Below are 23919 nucleotides of genomic sequence, written 5' to 3'. Positions count from 1 at the left end.
TGTTTTATTTTTGAGACCCTTTCTGGGGCAGTGTGCAACTTAGCACCTTTGATATGCCCATTCCATTAACTTGAATGTTGTAATCTGCAGAGTCATGGATGAGAATGCTCCAGTCAATAGAAATAAATGCGTAGCATCAGGATCCACCTTGTGCAGGCAAGGAGAAAATACTCTGAACACCTAAAAGCTAGTTGCTCAGAAGTAGCTTCATTTAAGAACTGGCCCATTTCAAACCAGACTCATTTGCAGAAAGCATCTCTTTAGGTTGCAATACAACAGTGAAAACTCTCTGTTATGTTGTTTTTAAAAGGAAGAGTGGAATTGCCAAGTGATGCACGGCGGAAAAACTAGCCAACAGCCATGTGCAGACAGCACCAACCTAAAGCATTGTGCTATAAATCTGGGCAACACTTTCGCCTCCGCACATATAGATACAGGCTTAAAATTCAGTGGGCCTTGAAGGGACAAGTGTTAAAGGCACATGGTCATAATAACAAAGTAAAATTACTGATTCTGAAAGACCAAGAATCAATTATAACTCAAGAAGAAACACAAGGCCAACAAATATTTCTTTTGGAAGCTACAAGTTAGATGTTTTCTTACTGAGCAAATAAATACTGTACACCTTTAAAAATGTCTTATGTGTCTTCAAAGGTGAACTCTGAAAATGATATTAAAACACCTAGCACTTTAAAATATATGAATTGCTTTATATTTGACCTTAATAACCAGCTATTAAAAATGGTCTATAAATTAAATTTTGCTTAAGTGTAGATTTGGTTTAGAGAATCAAAAGATGTTAATTTCAGAACAATTTTTATTTATGAGAACAACTTATTTTGGCCCTTTGAGACAAAATAACAATTTACTATTACTTTAATATTTTCAAATGCTTTTTCATGGATTCCTCTTGCAGATACTCAAATTTTGCTAGTTAACATACACTGAACTTCAGCCCAAGTATTCTATAAGAGAGAACAGGGGTAAGAAAAAAGCAAGTATCAACTGGAGATAAGTGCTAGTAGGGAAAATCTCTACTGCTCAAACATGAGATCATGAGTTCAGAATGCCATCAGTCAGGTGAAAGCCATGTGTGGTGGCACAACTCTGTAACTCCAGCACGAGATCAGTAGGGGCAGAGACAAGATCTCTGGAGCTCTTTGGCAATGTGATCTAGCAAAATTGTTTATCATGAAATTCAACTCGTCTAAAATAATAATAGTGATAAGGTAGAGATCAATAGGGGAGTTGGACACCCTACAGCAACATCAGTTCTCCACTGATATAAACAGCCCTCTCTCACATGCATGCATATGTTCGCATATAACACATTGTGCATATAGCACAATAACATTTAAATACCCTACTCTCCCATACTAGATAATGGAAAAAACCTGAAAATGAGAACATTTTAAAATTCTGAATGGATTTCTGGCATACACCATGAACTATAAATTGAACACAGATTTGTTTATACCTGGATGCTTTAAGAAAACCACCAGCATATAAAAAATAATTGATACATTGCTACTGAGCAATCAGTGTGGTCTTGAAATTTTACAGACTAGACACCCGCTTTGAAACACGTCTTGTTATTCCTTCCTTCCCTCTGCGCATTCTCATGTTCACACTCCAGAAGAGACACAGAAATGTACCAAGTGAGATTGTTTGAAATTAGAAAATAAGTAAAAGTTAATATTAAAATAGTTTATAAGTACCCCATAGGCCATGAGTCAAGACATTATTAAGGTTACTGAGGACATGGTTGTTGTTTATAGAGATAGGGACCGAACCTAGGGTTTTTTGCAAATTAAGACCGTGCTCTACCACTGAACCAAAGTGGATTTTTTTGAATAGTGTTAGTGTCAACATATTTCGAGAGTCTGTCAATTCAATACATAATTGGAATATATTTTAAAGTCATGAATTTTTTAAATTTCACTTATAAATAACCCCCTGGGTTTTAGTCTGTTGATGAGAATTAAAATATTTTAGGAACCAGGTCTTCTAAAAATTTGGGGAATTTATAATTCATTTCTGATAAGATACCTACTAAATCTAAATCTGTAAATATTGCCTCTTGTTTTATGAATATCTCCGCGTTCCTGTCAAAACAAAACCTAAATTACTGTGCACATAAGGAGAAGAGCAAAAGTACACAGAGATGATTGGATTTTGAAGTCTGTAATTATTTTCCCTTCCTTTCCCACCACCCTCTAGCAGAAACAATATGCTGAAAAGAATATTATTTGCCGTTTATTCAACAATTAAATCATACCAGTCTTTTCCCTCGGTACCATTACTTTTTGGAAGATGGGAAAAAAATGCTTCCCAAGCATCTCGTCTGAGGACCTGTGGAAGGACTGGAGGAGGTTCAGGGATAATAATGGTCGATGGTCATAACACCTCATGGACAAAGATGGTCCCAGTTCCCAATGGTTCCAAGAAGCTGTTGTTTGTATAACTATATACCCAATTACTGTTCTTGAAGTGAATAATGAGAAAGGCACTCAATCACAACTGACGTGGCTTCTTCCAGAAAATGTGGAAAGTACCCCTAAGAGGCACCTAGGAGTTCTTAATCTGGCGCTTCTTAGCAGCAGTCATTTGTGAAAAACTGCTGACAACCTACGGATGAGAGTTCAGCTGCCCTTGCGGCTGGGTGTGGTCACATGACTTGTTTTCAGATCAGAATGGGAGCAGTGGTCTTTACTGCACCAGCATGGAACCTTTACAAAAAGTGGGGGATTGTTGGAAATGGCAGAGACAATTTTCAGGTGGTTCCTTCAGTCACTAGAAAAGGTGTCACTTACCTCCTGAAGTGTGACAGAAATACAAACAGTTTCTGAATATTACAGACATTTTTTTTACTGCAAGAACTTACATTGCATTAACTACTACTACACAACAAGGAATTATTAAAAGAAATCTACCAACACTACCCACCACATGAAGAACAACAGGTGTTCTCATCAGTATTTATAGAAATATACAAGAGCATAGATGTGTAAGAGATAATTTATCAGTTACTTACAGAAAAAGAATATTCAGCTTTTTATTCAATAATTTTACTCCTTTTCTTTATTGAGGTAAATTAAAAAGACATCTATGCAAAAACTGCCTATAGATGTTTATTGAAGCTTTAGCCATAATAGTCAAAATTGGAAGCCACCACAATTCTCTGAAGCAAATGAATCTACTTTACCCATTCATTACCAAACTGTATCTTGGGTGTTTCCAATTTGTATTGTAATGTATTTAGTCCATACAATAAAGAGAAATGAGCTGTCATTCCAAAAGGAAAAACGGAAATGACAAGCTCATCCAGATAAATGAACAAAGCCAACATGTAAAGTGTTATTTTTTTTCAGCCACAGTCTATGTGACATTCTGGGAAAACAAAATTTTGAGGCAGCTCAAGCATTAGTCATCACTTGGGCTCTTAGGACAAGGGAGAAGCAATGAGCTGATCATGACCGAGTATGTTTCAGGTAGTGAAAATGTGCTGCATGATCTATAATAGTGTTTATATGTATTTATACATCTGTCCTAACTCATAAATATGTCTCCCTCAAAATGTTCTCTCATAAAATTCACAAAATTAGTAATATCAATGTAAGAATATAGACTCCTCAATTGTAACAATCAGAATTTCTTAATAAAATATGTCAAAGAAACTGTGCACCTAGAGCATAAAATCAAGAGTACATAGAGCTCTTATATTTTCTGCTATATAGTCTATAAAGATAAGGAGTCAGAAAGGCTGTCTTAAAAGTCTTAAATACACTCATATATAATCACATACACACAGCACATACATGAACAGAGGACTGGCTGTGAAGATAAAGAGCTACATACCAATGACATTTTAACTGACAGCAAAAATAAATGATTAATTAGAACAAAGAAAAGAGAATTTCAAAGAGAGAATTGAAGTATTAGCATGGACACAGTGAGACATACAGCATTTAGGCTTAGGCCAGAAAGAAGATACAAAACAAAATGTACTTGGTGGCCACCTCACCAACTCTTTGTGTCTACTCATTTGTAACAATGGCAAACTCCTTAGTAGTCATAGATGCTCAAAACTCAATAAGCATCTTATAAGATTTTCTTTAACTATAGTCATTTAAGCCCCCAAATTGTTTTCATACACATTTAAATATTTACCATGATTTGTTGGATGGTTTTTAAATGTTAACCTGATTATATAATTTCCTAATTCACATTTTAAAGATGAAAAATTTAAACCTCTTGCCTGAAGTGTCTCTGTGAGTTGCAATTTGAATTTGAACTTCAGTGATCTCACTTTTGACCGCATTCTTGATATCCACCTATTGCTACCTGCAATTCTTAGTCTGTGGGAGAGACTTGGCTATTGCACAGGTTGATTTTGTCAACTTAACTGAAAGAAGAACAGCTGAGCTATGTGTCCCCAGGCACTTCTATGAGAGTTTCTTAAGCAGATTAAGTAAATGAAAGACTCCCCCAGACTAGGTGGCACTTTCTCATGGGCCACCAAAATAAAAAGATTCAAGGAAAAATCAGTGTTGCTTAATGGACAATCTTTGTTGCTTGCTGTTTACTGTGTCTCTCTCTGCATTTCTGGGGCTGTCATGCATTGACATCAGGCTTCAACTTTCTTAACCTCCCAGCCAGTAATGAGTACTAATGACTCTCACAACATCTTCCAGGCCTTTTGTGCAGACAGAGAGTGCTGGTATATACAGTCTTACAGAATAAGTGGCTACCACTTTTTCAGCCTTTCTAGCACACAATGGCTTTGTTAGACTACTCAGTCCCTATCAATTGTAAGTCATTCTAGTAAACACTCTTTTATAATATATAGTATACATATAATATATACAATGAATTTGTTCTGTTCTTCTAGATAACTCTGTCTCATAGATTCAGAAACCTAATTCCTACTTTATATTTAACAACCTAGAAACCCTGTGCAAGACTTTGTCATTTCTTTCTGCCATTAATGCATCATTCTCCTCGTACAAAGTAATCACATTGGTTCTTCCTCCCAAAGACTTATTGGCTAGCTCTATAACTTTGCCATTCATGTTAGTTCTTATTTTCAGACGAGACAAACCTTAGCTAGTCAGAGAACTTGAGTTTCAATAATGCTTAAATCAAGGTTAAATTATTTCATAAACATCATCATTGGAAGTCATTTCAACAAATGGATCATCTTTTCTCTATTGCAGATATTGTTTCAGAATTTCTTATAGCTATGACTATTTTATATGAAACTGGATATTTTGGAATTCATTATAATGTGTGATAAACAAGCAAACAAAGGAAGAGTAGTCAAGATTTTCACAGTGTAAGGTTTTTAATGGTTCTAATTTGAAGCAGTAAAGCTCCTCCCAAAAGTAAAACATTAGAAATTATTTGGGGTCTCCTGATGAAGTTCTGAATAACAAAAATACAGGTGCAAGACAACCTGGGGGAGCTTATTTCTGTGTGGCCTAGCCAGACTTAGAATAAGGCAGATATTCCTGGATTTGATACAGATTTGTAGCTGCATGGAGTCTGGGAAGTCTATGATTTTCCTGCTTAGAGTTGCAAGATTGGTCCAGAGTGCTTTGTCTGGCTGGTGCTTTCATTTTAGAAGAGTAGTTTTATATTCAATTTCTCTGCAATCTTAATAAATGAGTTGTGCAGTTTTTTAATGCTTTGAGCAGATAGATTGGTTTTCCCAATGTGTGTCAATTAAACTATTCCCTGCTAAAGCATCAAAAATAATACTGCTTTAAGCAAAAAACCTTAAAAGAAATGAAAGCTATCATGACTTTTCAAAACCACGCAATGATATAAAGTATAAAAGACAGAAAGAAAGAAGGAAGGATGGAAGGAAGAAAGGGATGGAGGAAGAAAATCGCTACATAAAAATTGATAAAGAGGAACTCACAACATCAATGTTCAAGTGAGGGATTAAAGTCCAAATGAAATTTGAATTATTCTCTAATCTAAATTATTCTCTAATATAAAAGATTCTAATTGCAATGACAGCTTCTTAGCACTGGAAACTCACAGGATGTGTGCTTGTACTCCTGATATGCCTTGATGGAATTGCTCTATTCACCGTCGATATGAACAGGATGCTCCAGTCTGCAGGTACTTTGCTAATACCTGAGAGGACATCAGTGCAAAGAAAACATGAGCACAAATGACCAACAACTAGTGACTTGGAGAAATCAGAATAATAATACTGGCTCAATAAAATAAGGTGAATAAGTAATAGCTGCTATTCAGCAAACCATCTCATTTATTACATAATTTCTTCTAGAACAAATGAAAAGGAAGAGAAACCGCCTTGATTGTTAAGCTATAAAGTTACAGGAAAGGTCTTAAATTAGCTTTGAAAAGCCACTCAGTTGCCAGCCGTGCGCAGACGTATACCTTCAGTATTTGCTCATTATCTGCATTGTAAAGCATAGTGAATTCTTAGCTATTGATCTCTATGTATTAGTTACTCTTGAACTTGTAGAGCCATTTCTGAATGATACATAGGTTTACAATCTAGAATTAGGAAAACCTTTTGTTTCATAGGGCTTCACATATTCACTATTAATCACACTTTTATTTATTTGTTGTGGTTCTTGTAATTTCAACACCCAGAAAGTTGAATTCACTTATCTGCCAAGGAAAAGGAAAAAGAAAAACTGTGGCGGAGTTCAAAGGAGAAAAACAATAGCCTTGCGAATGTTCATGACTTGTGTGTTCTTTCGCCATCTTTCCTCATCACATATAATTGCTTCTTGGACTCCTTTCTAAATTTTATACTTTAACCCCACTTGTATCTGTTTAAATATATGCATGTGTGCATTATACTATAGGCTCCCAAATATGAGGGATAACATGCAAGTGGTTTTTTCTTTCTGCGTTTTAGTCAGCTTGCTTAATCTTATATTTGCCAAATATATCCAGCTCCCTGCAAATGTTCCCTTTATAGGGTATAGATTTATTAAATTCCACAGAGCCAAGAAAACTAGAGAGAAGTTCATAGGTATGGATCAGGCACCATCCTGATTTGAGTTAATCAACTCAATCACTGCAAACATTGTCGGACACATATGATTATAGGAAACAAATGTGAATTTTACAGTTATGTGAGAGTCCTAAAACCATCTGAGAAAACTGAAGTTTATTTCTCCACTAAGTAAAGGGAATTTCATCTTCCTTTGGAAAGAACGATAAAACTATTTCAGTTGAGAAAAATAAAATGAAACTTCTCACAGATTTACATAAGACTATAAATTTAGAGTTGATTTCCAACATAACAAATGTTAGCTTATGATTTTATATAGAATTTTCAATAGAAGTGTAAATTTTGTACCGGCCCTACTGAAAACATGAAAGTATTATGTATCATGTACAAACAATGACGGCTTGTTCAATTTTTTTCTCATTTTCTGGTTTTGCTTATTAATAACGGGGCTTTCCACTCATAATTTGTAACAGCAGCACCTTGAAGAAACATAATAAAGGCATAATTTCTAGGCCAGTGCACAGACATTCTTAGGAGGCGAATTCAACATGCATAATTTCTGTGTAAATAGTGTATCTGCGGCACTGCAGACATGGCAGAGACCCAGGTTACCTCTTCCCTGCTTCACTTCACTGCCTTTATTACAGAACATCTACCAAAATAATGAGGGAGGTGACAGAGAATTATTATGAATTTTGTGTGCCCACTCAGGTTTTTTTTTCATAGCAATGGTTTTTGCGCTTTGGTTTTAACTAAAACTACCTCATTGGTGACAGCACTCTGCATTGATGTTCATGAGTTGAGACCATTGCACAGAAAGAGCAGAACTTGTCCTGGCCAAGGCTAGCCTTAGCCTGGAGTGGTGGTTCTCAACCTTTCTAATGCTACAACCCTTGAATACAGTTCCTTATGTTGTGGTGATGCCCCCACCCCGCCCTGTCCAGCCATGGAATTATTTTCATTGCTACTTCATTACTGTGATTTTCCTCCTTTTATAAATTATAATGCAAATATATGTGTGGCTCTTAGGCAACCTTTGTGAAACTGACATTCACCCCCACAAACGATTCTTCACCCACGTGGTGAGAACCACTGGCCTACAACAACAATCAGTGAAGTTTCTGCCTGGGAAAGTTAGCCTGCTTGTAGGAGATGCAGAAATTGAATTTCTTCTCTACAAATGATTTTTATGGTACTCCATAATCAAGGGCTCTCCGTAAATTTAAAGAGTATCTGCAATATGTATTATAGAAGAGATTAGATTCATAGATAAAAGTGACTTTGAAACTGTTTCTAGAGATGTAACTGGCAGCTTAATACAAACAAGGAAGAGAAGTCTGCATTTTCACTGCTGATCATAGCTGAGAAATTAGAATGACAAAGGCAGCTTCCATAGCAGCATGAATGCAGCCATTGTGATGGAAATATGGAGATGGAATTAGTTATCAGATCAGAAAACAGATTTTATTTTCTTTCATAATTGCGCCTGAGTCCTTGACTCTTCTGTTTGCCAACTGCCTTCCATTTGTGCCACACTCAATTCCTCCTCGTCTCCCCCATGTAGGTTTGCCTTCCTGAAGAGGAGGGACGTGACACTCTAAAAGAAATCCTGTTTCTCACCTTTAAATTGCCAAGTTCAAATCTTGTCGTTTCCTGCTTAAGAACAGACCTTAATGAACTGCCTATCCTTCAGAGACAACATTCAGCATGCTGAAGCTTCAGAAAACAGCATACAGTGCCAATGTACATCTTCAACCTGAACTAGGAAGGCAAATTTGTGAAAATGACCTCCTGGTGTAGGGCTCCGGAGACCCTTATTAGACACTGATGCTTCAACTTACGCAGCTCCTATGCCCTCTCCTACCTGTCACTCATTATTTTCTAGGAAAAACTGATCGAAAATAAAGTTAGGTTTTTAAAAAATCCCAGTGTTAATGAACTAATATAGGAGTGTTATTCCTCCTGCCCTGGAATACCATCCGGCACCGTGCCATTTCCCTAGTTACTGCACTTCATTAGCTGAATCAAGGCAACTCTGCTGGTAGGGATTTTTTTAGAGTTCACCTTTCTCAAGGAGCAAATGAAAAGGGCAAAGCATAACAATTTCTTATTTTATAATGGGAAATTTATTCAAGCCTTTTCCCCTCCATTTATCACGGAAGACACATTACAACTAAATGCCTTCATTTGTACACAAGTCACCTATAAACTCTTTTTTTTTAATTCCCTGGGTATTTACAGTATGTTTCCTTTTCGCAATTTTATATTTCGTTTTACTCTGTTCACCTATTAAGCAGTCTGACACAGAATCTGAATTAACACTGTCGGGAGTAAGGAAGGACTGTCAAAGGATACATTTCATCCTGCACAGGTCAGCAAAATCAAAACGAGAGATCTGCTCATCTAAAGAAACCTCCTTTCTGACTCCAGACTCCCGATTATCCAACTGTTGTGAATTATATAATTAAGGACTACTTCTAAATGATCCACCATATCTTTCATAGGAAAGAGCATACTCATGTCCTCCTAACATACCAAGCATGGAAATCCTTCACCTGTGCCCCACTTACATTACACCCCTTCTCACCCACATACTACACTGTATGTACTTTCTTTTCATTTAGTTAGGAGAAATTACATTAATGTCTGGAATTAAAAGAAAAATGTCCTAATACATTTCCTTTTCCTATTAGCTGCTATATTTGTAGTTGCTCACAAAGACCTAGAGCAGAAATCTATTTCATTTTAGATTTATTTAACTTTATAGTATAAACATTTCAGTGTTAGCTTTCATTCTTCCAAATTCAATTTCAGCTACAAATTATTGTCCAGTATAAATATGTAGGCCAGGGACTTGTACATGTCATAGTGTGTCCTTTCAACCTTGAAAACCATCGAATACATTGTTAGAGTTCCCACATTCAAAATATATCTAAATATTTGAAGTATAGCTGTAATTACATATTTGCCTACAAGGTTATATCATTGAATTAAATAATCTGTGAGATTATTTCCATCCTAAAGCCAATGAACATACACCCAAACATAGTTTAAAAAGCCATAAGAAATCATTTTAATTTTATTTTCCTCTAATTATGTATAACACATATTACATAAATAAGTATATGTACATATATATGAAGGTATGTCACTGGGGTGACAATGCTTCCCTTAGGAATCATATACTGAAAAAATTCCCAATACAGAATGTCCAAAAGAATAGCAAACAATATGAGTTTGGTTGTCTCCTAGAAGTTGAAAATAAGTCACTCTTGTTAAAGTGTTAATCTCACTGATTGAGAATACGACCACTACCACAGTTTAAAGACAAATTTGAAGAAAGCTTTAATCAAATCCTGACCAAGTGGATCAGATCTGGCCAGGTTGATACCCAGGTTCATGGCAAATGGCCCCGAGTCCAACTTGCAGTGACTTAAGAAGAAGAACCCATAATACATTGCATTTCTCATCACGCCCAATCAGGTATAAGCATACCTCCTAATGTACCTCCAGTCTACATCCCATATATATCCTGACGTGTATTTCTATGAACCTTCTGTCTGCATGTGATCAAGCACATCCTGTGCATGTGGGTCAACTTGTTCAAGGGAGTGGAAACATATGTGGCTTATTATCTCCCATAAGCAACAACTTACAGCATTACAGGAACTATATGTCCTTGGGCAAGGGATTTCCAAATCAGAGCCATCTTTGTTTCATGATCTCTAAGGCATAGTGACTAAAGCATAAAATGTAACTTTGACTATCACAGAAGACACCACACTTCAGACGTCAGATTCAGATAATTTGAACTAGATCTGCCTTGAAATCCTCCTCCCTGAGGATTAGCTTTAATAGTCCCAGAAGGTGCTTATGCATGCTTCCAAGGGAGGGAGGAAACTGATAGTCCTACTCGGCTATGACTTCTATGAACCACAACAATTGCCAACTTAGCAAGATATCGCTAATGGTGATATTTTTTACCCTTGGATCTAGTGGTAACCAATAGATGTCTAGATGGACTTAAGGTCTGCTCAACAGGAGGGGAGTCATTTATCGTAATGGAAACATAGCCAGTCACTGAGGCTGGTTCTTAGATCTTAGAAGAGTTACTTTGGTTGGTTAATGGATCTCAGAGGAGAACCTACTACCCCTAATTTACTAAACTGTCATTAATATTCATCCTTGTACTCACAGATAAATGTGCATCACACTCCTTGTCAAAGACGCTTCCCCTAACAACAAACAGGGATTGTTACATAAAATCACAACTGGTTGAAGTGCAGAGAACAACTGATAACAAAAGGCTTACCCCCAATAGATACATGGACAACACAACTTCTGCACACAAGGTTTAGGGAACATCGTGGGTGAGGGGACAGAAAGTTTAAGAGTCTTCGACTGACTGATAAGCCTGATTTGAGATTGTCTCTCTAAAAAATGATAGGGAAACTACATTCATGATAACTACTTCAACAATATGACTGCTTAAACTAGCCCTAAATAATGACAATATCATTAGACATGCTAGCATCTAAGACGTAACTAACGAATGTTGAGAAATAGAGAATAATTAGTCTCTCTTAGGGATGAGTCCCTTAATTGCTCATTTGATAACAAGAGGTCAGACCCAAAATCACACATATATATGATAGTAGTAGTAATCAATAGATTATATTTATATATTTATGCAAGACTAAATCATTTTAGCCAGATGTGGGTCAGACAGATACAACCCAAGAAATTTGAAATTTAATATTGAGAAAATTCTTCTAAAGCTCATAAATTTATAGAATGCATACATAAAACTATATAAAATACACAGAACAGATAAGTCTACTATGTAGAGAGTATCATCTGTGTTCTGTGAAATTTGAGGCTTATAAAAAAACAGTATTTGAGAAACTAAATCAGGTAAGAATCTCCATTTGATTTTTAATAAAATTTAGAAAGCAATTTTGTGGAGGACAGGTTTTCAAAATATGACCTGATGATTTTCTGTATTTCTTCTGTGTCTGTTGTTATGTCCCCCGTTTCATTTCTGATTTTGTTAACTTGGATATTCTCTCTCTGCCTTTTGGTTAGTTTGGATAAAGGTTTGTCTATTTTGTTGATTTTTCTCAAAGAACCAATTCTTTGTCTCATTGATTCTTTGTATTGTTTTCTTTGTTTCTATTTTGTTGATTTCAGCTCTCAATTTGATTATTTTCTGCCATCTAGTTCTCTTGAGTGAGTTTGCTTCTTTTTGTTCCAAAGTTTTCAAATGTTTTGTTAATTCACTAGTGTGGAATTTTTCCAGCTTCTTCATGTAGATATTTAGTGCTTTGAACTTTCCTCATAACACTGCTTTCATTGTGTTCCACAAATTTGGGTATGTTGTGTGATCATTTTCATTGAATTTTAGGAATCTTTAATTTCCCTCTTTATTTCTTCTTGACCCATTGATGATTCAGGTAAGCATTGTTTAATTTCCATGTGTTTGTGGGTTTCTTGGAATTATTATTGCTGCTGACTTCTAGTTTTAAACCATGATGTATCTGATAAGATACATTGAGTTATTCCATTTTTTGTATTTGTTGAACTTTGTTTTGTTACAAAGTAAGTGTAGATCTAATCTACATGGGAAATAGAAAAAGATAAGATTTCCTGAGTAAATTGGGAGCATGAGGACCTTGGGAGAGGGTTGAAGGGGAGTGGAATGGTAGGAAGGGGAGCAGAGAAAAATGTAGAGCTCAATAAAAATAAAAAAAATAAGGAAACAAAACAAGAGTGAAGAAAAAATCTTTTGTGGTAGACGAGGCATTTGAGGTCAACATTAGGATCCCAATACTGCTGCACTGGTTCAATAGGGATCTTTCTGAGGAATGAATGAGATTTTTCTTTGCCTTAAAGGATGAAGAATATTTTGTCAGGATGTCTTGTCTGTTTCCTTTTCCCAGGGCAATTCATTTATGTCTCTCTTAGGGCTTTCATTGTTACCTACCTTGTCTGGGATTATGGACTATAGGATGGTTGTCCTTTGTTTTATGTCTAATCTCTACTTATGAGTGAATACATACCATGTTTGTCTATCTGGGTCTTAATTACCTCACTCAGGATAGTTTTTTTCTAGTTCCATCCATTTGCTTGCAATTTTCCAGATGTCATTGTTTGGAGAGAGGGAAAGAAGAGTAGGAGGGGAAAGGATGAGGTCAGAACAGAAAGAATGAGGAGAACATGAGGGAATGGGATCCTCAAAAAGGAGGAAAAACAGTGATGGAGAAAAAAGGAAGAGATCTTGATTGAGGGAGTCATTAAAGGGCTATCAAGAAACATAGCACTAGGGAAAATCACAGAAATCCTCAAGGATAACCCCAGCTAGGATTCTAAGCCACAGTGTGGATGACACCTAAATTGATCTTCCTCTGTAGTCAGACTGATGATAACCTTAATTGTCATCATAGAATCTTCATCCAGCAACTGATGGAAGCAGATACGGAGGATTGCAGTGAAGCACTGGGTTGAGCTACCTGAGACTAGCCCAAGAGAGGGAGGAGCAATATTATGAGCAAAGGGGTCAAGACCGTGATGGTGATACCTCCAGAAACAGTTGACCAGAACTAGTAAGAGTTCAAGGACTCTGGACTGATAGCAGGCAGACCTGCTTAGGACCAAATTAGCCCCAATGAATGTTGTGAGGCATGGACAGTCTGTGGGACCGCTGACAGGGGATTTATCCCTAGTGCTTGAATGTAAGCAGAGCCTCCTCTTTTATTTGCCTGCTGCCCATACCTAAATAATTACACAGAAATTATATTAATTACAACACTGTTTTGCCAATAGCTGAGGTATATTCCTAGCTAGCTCTTTCATCTTAAATTAATGAATTTCTATTAATCTGTATATCACCACGAGGCTGTAGCCTACTGGTAAGGTTTTCCAGCATCTTTCTCCTTTGGCAGCTACATGACATCTCCTTGACTTCACCAACTCTCTCTATAAATCTTTATTCAAATTTTTCACCTAGATTTACTCTGTAAGCCATTGGTCAAAACAACTTCTACATTAACCAATAACAATAAACATATTTATAGCATAACAAGGGGGATCCCACATCATCTTCCCATTTCTGTCAAAATAGAAAGGAAAGTTAAAACTTTAACATAGTAAAATTACATATGCAAAACAGTTATCAAGCAAGAATTATACTTATAATATTTAGTCCATTTACGTTAGGTAAATTAATGAAAATACTCTATCTTTATAAGTCTAAAGTTTTATGTCTAAATTATCTTTTGTCATAACTAAGGAAAACTGTCTTCAACTCTTCAAAGACCTCAGAAGGATATAATATTACCTAAGTAAATAGGAAGTACATTGTAAACAACTTTGTAAACTATAGAACTGATGGAGACATCTCACTGCCTGGACAGTCAGTCACCCAAAGTTCTTTTGTAACAGTGGGGCATCCATCTTCAGTCTACAGGCCCTTAGTACCTGGAAAACTTTTCCATGAAATAAGAAATTTGAAGATCTATTCTGCCTTGTAATGGCAAAGTTCATCAATAGATTTCTTCTGTGTCCTGCAGAATATTTGGCAGACTCTTTCATGAAGAAGGAACCCTGAAGGACCATCCCAACTTAAAGAAAGTTTGGGAGTAACTTTGCTGTGGGTCCTGCTTGTTTATTTCATACAGCATACCATCAAGCAGTCCAAGAAAGAACAGTTTCTTGTGCATGTGGCTAGCTTTTCTATAATGAAGGCATATTCTATAATAAGTTTCTTCAATGCCCATCAACCTCTTGAAGTAGATTAATACCACCCAAAGTAGATATGTCTCATTGTTGAGAAAAGTCTAAGTTATTAAAACCTTATAAATGTTGTATTCTGTAGGTCTTTGAAGCATTGGAGAGTGTCTATCTAACTGAAATATATCTCCATATCTCTAGAAAACCTAACTAACATGACTACAAGTTTGATTGTTATAAATGACTATATATAAACAAGTAATTTTAATTATACATTACATTTTAAATGAGCTATATAAACATAATACCTCAAACAAGAGTAGAAAGATACATATAACAAAACTGATCTTAAATTTTTATCAACCAAAGTCCATACCAATGTAAAGTATTCATTTCTTCATCATATCCTCCTAATTTCTATTAACCATTTATAAGTAACGATTTTAAAATGAAAGCAAATATTCAAAAATAATCATTTTGGGAATTTTGGCATTGTTTTCTCCAAACTGCTTCTTACTGCTTGTTGGGCAAAGTATTTTTAAAGTTCACAGAGACCTTTCTGGAAGTCTTGTTCCATCAAACCACATTAGCCTAAAAAAATCCCCAGGTCCTCATCCTCTGTGGAAACAAAAGTAGAACCACTTTTCAAAAGCAAAATATGTTTAGACCCAAATTTTGAAATTAAGATTTATATATATATTGGTTTAGCTTAGCAGACTGCACATTGAAGTATCTCTCTATACTTAGCTCATTTACAGTAAAAAAAAACTTCAGAGAAAGCACAATACTATACATACTCAATACTCTCTGTGTATTTTTCATTTTATATGTCTTATATTTCTTTATTTCCTTAATCTATGACTGTCAGTATTCTTTTATATTATTTTACTGTCTCTTTAAAGGTTTTGTTCTATTTTTAAGAACTATTTCTTTTTATAGCTGTCCATACTGTTTCTCTCTCTTTCACAAGCCTACTTACATTTTTTAAAATATACTGTGTCTTATTTAGAGGTCTTTTATGTCCATATCTGTCAAATTGTGTATCTGTAATTGTTTTCTGACCTGTATTTTTAAAATAGTAAGCATCTTGGTCACAGCAGCCCTGGATGCTGGCTCTGCCTCTCTTGGACTTTCAATAAGGCAGAGGTACATTTCCTTCCAGCTCTGCAAGCCATGCTCACCACTCCAGCTCCAGGGGCACAGCAGGTCTATGCCACCATTAAGCTACTTGTAATATTGTGTTGCCTGCACTTTTCTGTGAACACCCGGATCTCGAAACAAGCATGTGCTTTCCCGAACTGAGCCCACGAGAATGGATTAATATCCTAAGGGTTGAAACACACAGACACAGGAGACCGGCTCATTCACCAAAAGAGCAAATGGCAAATGGCAACTTTATTAAGCAAAAGTCGGGTATATATACTGTGGGGCAGATGGACACCAGCCCCCATCAGGAACAGGCAAAGGAAAAAAATCAGGGGGCTGTACCCAAGGTCACAGAGCAGCTGATCAGGGAACCTTGCCTTCAGAGGGAACCTTGCTTGCAGGTGGAATTACCATAACAGAAGAGGGAGAGTTCTCTCTAAGCTATACCCTTGAGCTGTAGGTGAAATTATCATAACAGGAGAGGGCGAGTTCTCTCTAAGCTACACCCTCAGGCTGGTGCAGTGGAGCAGAGAAACCAGGAAGCAGAGGGAGAAAGGTCCTGCATAGCGCCTGGAGCAAAAGGGGAAAGACCTGTGTACCTACAATATTGTGCTCATAAACTCCATTTAAATGCTCTATAACAGGACTCTCCCCCCTTCCCGAAAGAACAAGAGCCATTCCTGCTGCCAGGACAAACCAAGAAGCCTTCTCTTAAAGAAGCCATACCACTGCTAGCATGCAGCTGCTTACACTTTGGCTCAACTGGTTCACTGCAACTATTTGGCAATTTCCCGCCAGCCTATGCCCATGTGACTTTGCTCTAGCTACTAAGCAGCTGAGTTACTGCCACCGTGGCTTTCTATGGCAACTCCCCCATTGCTTCTCTGACTTTTGACAGGCCTGCTCTGATTAGTCCATGCTCTGACTTCTGGAGCAAACGTTCTAACCCTGCACCTGTAACACAGGATCCAATTAAGACCAATTAAGATCCACAAATGCCTGTTCCAAGCTCTGGCCAATAACCTTGTGGCTCACAACTGCCTGCAAGCTTTGAGTTCCTTGATATTCTGCCCAAATAAAATCTTCTCTGTATGCAAGTGTCCTGCTCTTAAGTAACTAAGTAAATTTGGTAGTAATTCTAAGTCTCAGGTAATTCAAGTACTGATGTAGGACCTTCCTTATTGCTGCAACTGAGACACCTGCTAGCCAATCAAGATTAAAATGATTCATCCAATGGATCCTCTACAATCTTGAGTTCCTTTACCTTCCCTATTCCCTATAAAATGATATTTTATAGTTATTTATTTAAAAGATTGTTTCTTTACTATACCTTTACAAAAAAAAAAAAGAAAAATTTGATGTCACAGTGCCTAATTATAATTCTCAGCATACTGAAAGATATCAATTGAGGATCGCCCCACAAGGAAAGTTAAATAGCCCAACCCTATTCCAATATTTTGTTAGTCAGCCATTGGAAATAATATGTAAGCAATTTTCTGAATCTATGGTTTACCATTACATGGATGACATTTTCTATCTGATTCAAATGTAGATAATTTAGAAAGAATGTTTAAAGAAGTAAAATAAGGTTTACCTAGCTAGGGATTACAAATTGCTCCTGAAAAAATACAAAGAGGAGATTCTATTAATTATCTTGCTTATAAAATAAGTTTACAGAAAATTAAAATACAAAAAAATGAAAATTAGGAGAAATTGATTGCAGACTCCTAATGGCTTCTAACGATTTCTAGAAGAAATTTCTAATCTATGATCCACTTCTGGGATCAAGTAATCCATTTAAATAAAATTTGGATGGTGACAAAGACTTAAATAGTCCCAGGGAATTAACAACTGAAGCTGAGAAAGAATTAATTTTGTCCAAAATTCAGAATTATCTGCTGTTCTCTGGTACTAAGGGATTTATAGAACCCTTCAATATAGTTACTGATTCACAATATACAGAAAGAGTTGTTTTGCATATTGAAATTGCTGAATTTGTGCCATATGATACAGAATTGACTCAATTATTTATTGAGGTTTGAGTTATAATTAGGAATAGGCTTTGTGCCATATACATAACACAATCCAACCCCATACAGGTCTACTCGGTCCTCAAGCACAAGGTAGTGCAGAAATTGGTTGATCACGGATTGGAAATGTGCTGAAGGCCTCAGAATTTCATCAAAAAATCATGTCAATAGCAAAGGTTTAAAAAAGGAGTTTTATATTACATGGTAACAAACTAAGGAGATTATAAGAAGATCTCCCATTTGTTCTTTGTATAACAAAATACTACTACCTATAGGAAGTAACTCAAAGGGTACTCAAAGCAATGAAATCTGGCAATTGGATATGTTGCACTTTGTAGAATTTGGAAAATTAAAATATTTAAATCATACCAGTGATACCTATTAAGGTTTTCAATGGGCATCTGCATTCAGTTTTGAATAGGCTGATTCAGTAATCACTCATTTACTAGAAGTTATGGCCATCATGGGTATACCTGCACAAAAAAAGACAGAAAATAGTTCAACATATGTCTCTAAGAAAATGAAACTGGTTTTTGCTTATTATAAAATAAAGCATATAACAGGTACACCACACAAACTTATGGTTCAAGCAGTTATAGAAAGATCAAATGAGCCAGGTAGTGGTGGCACATGACTTTAATTCAAACACTCAGGAGATAGAGGCAGGAAGATCTCTATAAGTTGAAGACCAGCCTTGGTCTTGGTCTACAATAGCTAATTCTAGGGCAGGCTCCAGAACTACAGAAAAACTCTGTCTCAAAAAAACAAATAAAACTTGACTTTTTTAAATGGTAATGAGAAAGGAATAATGGCAGTGAAGAGACATTGAATAATAGAAAAAACTTGTGAATTATATCAGCCAGTGTATTTCAAGGATGTGTTGACCTCAGAATGGGAAGTAGGTGATGTGTTATAATGGGAAAGGGATTTCACTCTTGTTTCTACAGGAGAAGGAAAGCTATAGATACCATCAAAATTAATAAAGATTAAAATTTGAAAAGGAGAAGCTTCTTTATAAAGAGAAATGACAGCTTATCTACGGAGGTGACAGTCCTACAGATAGCAAAGAAACCTCATAAGGCTTGGGGCAGGGTTCTATTCTTGTCTTTGAAGAAAAATATCCTTCTTTGATAAGTCAAGAGAACTTGAACATATAGATGCTTAAAGAATAAAAGATAGCTATCTAGAAAAGACTCACCAAGCAAAGAGAAATCTGACTTATGATATCAATATTCTCTGTATGGTAAGATCTTATTGACATACCTATAATAGTTGTCACCATTTATTAAAAATCAGAGCTGGCTTTGGAGTTGAACAGTGGCTATTCTTCTATGAATCCAATCATGTTGTTAAGAGAAAAATTCAGTTTCCATCTCTGATGTGGGAGTCCACCCTGTTTGTTGCTTATATTGGTTAATGAATAAAGAAACTGCTTTGGCCTGATAGGTCAAAACTTAGGTAGGCAGAGAAGACAGAACTAAATTTTGGGAGGAAGAACGCAGAGTCAGGAGATATGTCATGAATCTGCCAGAGATAGACACTAGGAATTTTACCCAGTAAGCCACTGATATGTGGCATTACACAGATTAATAGAAATGGGTTAAATTAAGATGCAAGAATTAGTCAATAAAAACTAGAGTTAATGGGCAAAGCAGTGATTTAATTAATATAGTTTCTGTGTGATTATTTTGAAACTAAGCTAGCCAGGCAGCCAGGACAAACAAATAGCCCCTCCTTGCAACAACTGGTGCCCAACGTGGGGCTAAATCCACTTAAAAACCTAAGAGAGCTTAATTTTAAACACAAAAATATAGAGTTTAACACAGCTTTTTGCTATTTTCTGGCAAGATGCCACAGCTCCTTTAAATGAGGTTTCCTGACTCAGCCATAGCAAAACAAAGAAAGCTGTGCAGTTTTAAAATGCTGGCTTTCTGGGCTGTGCTAGTGCAATCTCTGGCTCTTGCAAGAGACAGAGTATTTGAATGGGGTTTGTGTGTAAAGTGCAATGGCTTGCTTGATGCCATCATGGACTTGCTGTGTGCCTAAAAGTGAGGTGGTGTGCAACGGTTTAGAGCCACAAGCTGCTCAGATGCACAAGTGGCTCTGCCATGCTGAACTGTGCAGAGTGCTGAGTAGGAATTAACATATTTATCATAGTAACAGCGTAGCTCAAGTTTTAGATTGGGCAGGCAAACAGAAAGTACAATATTTTTTTTTTTTTAGTAAATTTTATTAAATTATAAAAGTTTCCATTTCCGCCCCCCCTCCCAACACCCTCCCACTCCCCCCACTCCCCCCCTCCTTCCCCTCCGTCCCCCAGGGCAGTCAGGGTTTCCTGCCCTGTGGGAAGCTCCAGCTCCCTCCCCCTCCCTCCAGGTCCAGGAAGGCGAGCGTCCAAACAGACTGGATCCCCAAAATCCAGCATATGCAGAGGAAACAGGTCCCAGTGTCATAGTCAATGGCTTTTCAGAAAGACCCCGGGCCAGCCACAGTCAGAGAATCCGGCCAAATTCCGAGAATCTGGCTAGATCACGTCCTCGTTCAGTCCCAGTCCGACTGGCCCTGGTAAATTCTCATCAGATCCGTTCCCTTGTATCAGTGGGTGATAGCATCCCTCGCAGTACTGATTTCGTCTTTCATGTTCCTCCTCCTTCCGCTCCCCCTCCGGACCTCGGGGGGCTCAATCCGTTGCTCCAATGTGGGCCTCCGACTGCATAGCCGTCCTTCGCCAGACAAAGGATCTATGGTGATAAGCAAAATATACATCAGTATGGTCATGGGCCACGGCCGATTCAGGCACCCTCTCCTCTGTCCAGAGAGCAATCTGGGGGATTTCTCCTTGGACCTGGGATCCCATATATAATCAAGTCTCCTGTAAACCCTAAAATGGCTCCCTTAGTTGAAATATATTGTTCCCTGATCCCATATTCATCCTACCTCCCTCCCCCCCCCCCATCCCCGGCCACCAAGCTTTCCCTGTTCCTCCCCTACTCCCTTCTCTCTAGCCCTCTCCCCCTCCATCGACCCTCCCACCCCCCCATGCACCCGAGGTTACCTGGGACTCTTGTCTATTTCCTACCTCCTGGTGGATAGCTAAATAATCTTCATCAGGTTCATCTTCTTATTTAGCTTCTCTAGGATCATGAATAATAGGCTCAAAGACCTTTAATTATGGTTAGAATCCACTTATGAGTGAATACATACCGTGTTCCTCTTTTTGGGTCTGGGTTACCTCACTCAGTAAAGCGTTTTCTATTTCCATCCATTTGCATGCAAAATTCAAGATGTCATTGTTTTTAACCGCCGAGTAAAACTCTAATGTATATATGTTCCACACCTTTTTTAACCATTCTTCTATTGAGGGGCACCTAGGTTGTTTCCATGTTCTGGCTATTACAAATAGTGCAGCTATGAACATAGTTGAACAAATGCTTTTGTAGTATGTTAGGGAATCTTTAGGTTATATTCCCAAGAGTGGTATTGCTGGGTCCTGAGGGAGGTTGACTCCCAGTTTCCTGAGAAACCGCCACACTGATTTCCACAGTGGCTGCACGAGTTTGCATTCCCACCAACAATGGATGAGTGTTCCCCTCACCCCACATCCTCTCCAGCATAGGCTATCGTTGGTGTTTTTGACTTTAGCTATTCTGACAGGTGTAAGATGGTATCTCAAAGTGGTTTTGATTTGCTTTTCCCTGATCGCTAAGGAGGTTGAGCATGACCTTAAGTGTCTTCTGGCCATTCGAAGTTCATCTGTTGTGAATTCTCTGTTAAGTTCAGTACCCCATTTTTTAATTGGGTTAATTAGAGTTTTAGTGCCTAGTTTCTTGAGTTCTTTGTATATTTTGGAGATCAGACCTTTGTCTGATGAGGGGTTGGTGAAGATCTTCTCCCAGTCAGAAGGCAGCCTTTTTGTCCTACTGACAGTGTCCTTTGCTTTACAGAAGCTTCCCAGTTTCAGTAGATCCCATTTATTCATTGTTTCTCTTATTGTCTGTGCTGCTGGGGTCCTACTTAGGAAGAGGCCTCCTGTGCCTAAATCTTGTAGACTACTTCCCACTTTCTCTTCTATCAGGTTCAAAGTGGACGGATTAATGTTGATGTCTTTAATCCATTTGGACTTGATTTTTGTGCATGGTGATAGATATGGATCTACTTTCATTTTTTTACAGGTTGACATCCAGTTATGCCAGCACCATTTGTTAAAGATGCTTTCCTTCTTCCATTGTATACCTTTAGCTCCCTTGTCGAAAATTAGGTGTTCATAAGTTTGTGGGTTAATATCTGGGTCTTCTATTCGATTCCATAGGTCGACTTCTCTGTTCTTATGCCAATACCAAGCTGTTTTCAATACTGTAGCTCTATAATAGAGTTTGAAGTCAGGGATGGTAATGCCTCCAGAAGTTCTTTTATTGTATAAGATTGTTTTGGCTATCCTGGGTTTTTTGTTTTGCCATATAAACTTGATTATTGTTCTCTCAAGGTCTGTGAAGAAGTTTGATGGGATTTTGATGGGGATTGCATTGAATCTATAGATTGCTTTTGGTAGAATTGCCATTTTTACTATGTTGATTCTCCCAATCCAAGAGCAGGGGAGGTCTTTCCATTTTCTGGTATCCTCCTCAATTTCTTTCTTCAAAGACTTAAAGTTTTTGTCAAATAGGTCTTTCACTTCCTTGGTTAGAGTAACCCCAAGATATTTTATGCTATTTGTGGCTATCATGAAAGGTGATGCTTCTCTGATTTCCCTCTCTGCTTCTTTATCCTTTGTGTATAGGAGGGCCACTGATTTTTTGGAGTTGATCTTGTATCCTGCCACGTTACTAAAGGTGTTTATCAGCTGTAGGAGTTCTTTGGTAGAGTTTTTGGGGTCGCTTATGTACACTATCATATCGTCAGCAAATAACGAAAGTTTAACTTCATCCTTTCCAATTCGAATCCCCGTGATCCCCTTATGTTGTCTTATTGCTATTGCTAGAACTTCAAGCACTATATTGAAGAGGTATGGAGAGAGTGGACAGCCTTGTCTCATTCCTGATTTTAGTGGAAAGGCTTTGAGTTTCTCTCCCAGAAAGTACAATATTATCCCTACTAATGATGCAATTTAAGTTTTTAGGAAGCGCTTAGCATTTTCAGAAATGCTCCGGGACAGTAAAGAATTACAAATTCACAATAGGACAGATTCAGACATAAAAGAATGCTAAACGAATCACAGTGTTGGATAAATGTATGTAGGCTTGGGAGAGAAGAAAAAGCATAGAGACTTGAAGAAAAAGTAAATTGTTTAAAAAAAAAAGTCTTTCAAGAGACAGAGTACAGTAAAGATAGTCATAGATTAAAAGGCATAAAGAAAAATAAGCCACATAAAATGTAAAATTCACAGAGTCTGGAATATATATATATATATATATATATATATATATATATATTATTGTGCTTTGTTTGAATTTTTGACTATGAATGAGCTAAGTACAGAGAGACATTTCTTTGCATGGGCTGATAAGTTAAACTAGCATGTATACTATAAAGGTATTTTGACTTCAGAATTTGGGTATAAGAACATGTTGCCTGGGAAAACAGGTTCTTTTTTTGTTTTCACAGAAGATGAGAACCTGTGGATTGTTTCCAGGCAAATATGGCTTCATGAATCAAGGCCTCTTGAAAGGTTACTGTAAATACCCTCAAAAAATTACTTTGCCCAACTGCTGACTGAGATAAATTTAGCACATAGGGTACACCATGAAAACCCTGATTAACAGCACCCCCCCCAAGCATCAGGAAGCAGTATGGACAAAACTATACCTGTATTCCCTAATATTGCTTATAAATGTTCTTTTACATTTAAAAGGGGATATGCTATAGAGATGAATAATTTGCTTTGGTATTGATCTTGGTTTATTGACACAAATTTAAGGTCAATTTTATTATATGTGTATTTCTGCTCTTGATTAAGTTATTGTGATTGCATAGTTCATTTAAAAATGTAATGTATAATTACAAAGTATAGGTTAA

Source organism: Myodes glareolus, chromosome 13, assembly GCF_982192425.1.
Source record: "Myodes glareolus chromosome 13, mMyoGla1.1, whole genome shotgun sequence".
Taxonomy (NCBI): Eukaryota; Metazoa; Chordata; class Mammalia; order Rodentia; family Cricetidae; genus Myodes; species Myodes glareolus.
The sequence above is the reverse complement of the archived record's forward strand: the minus strand, read 5'-3'. Positions refer to the sequence as shown.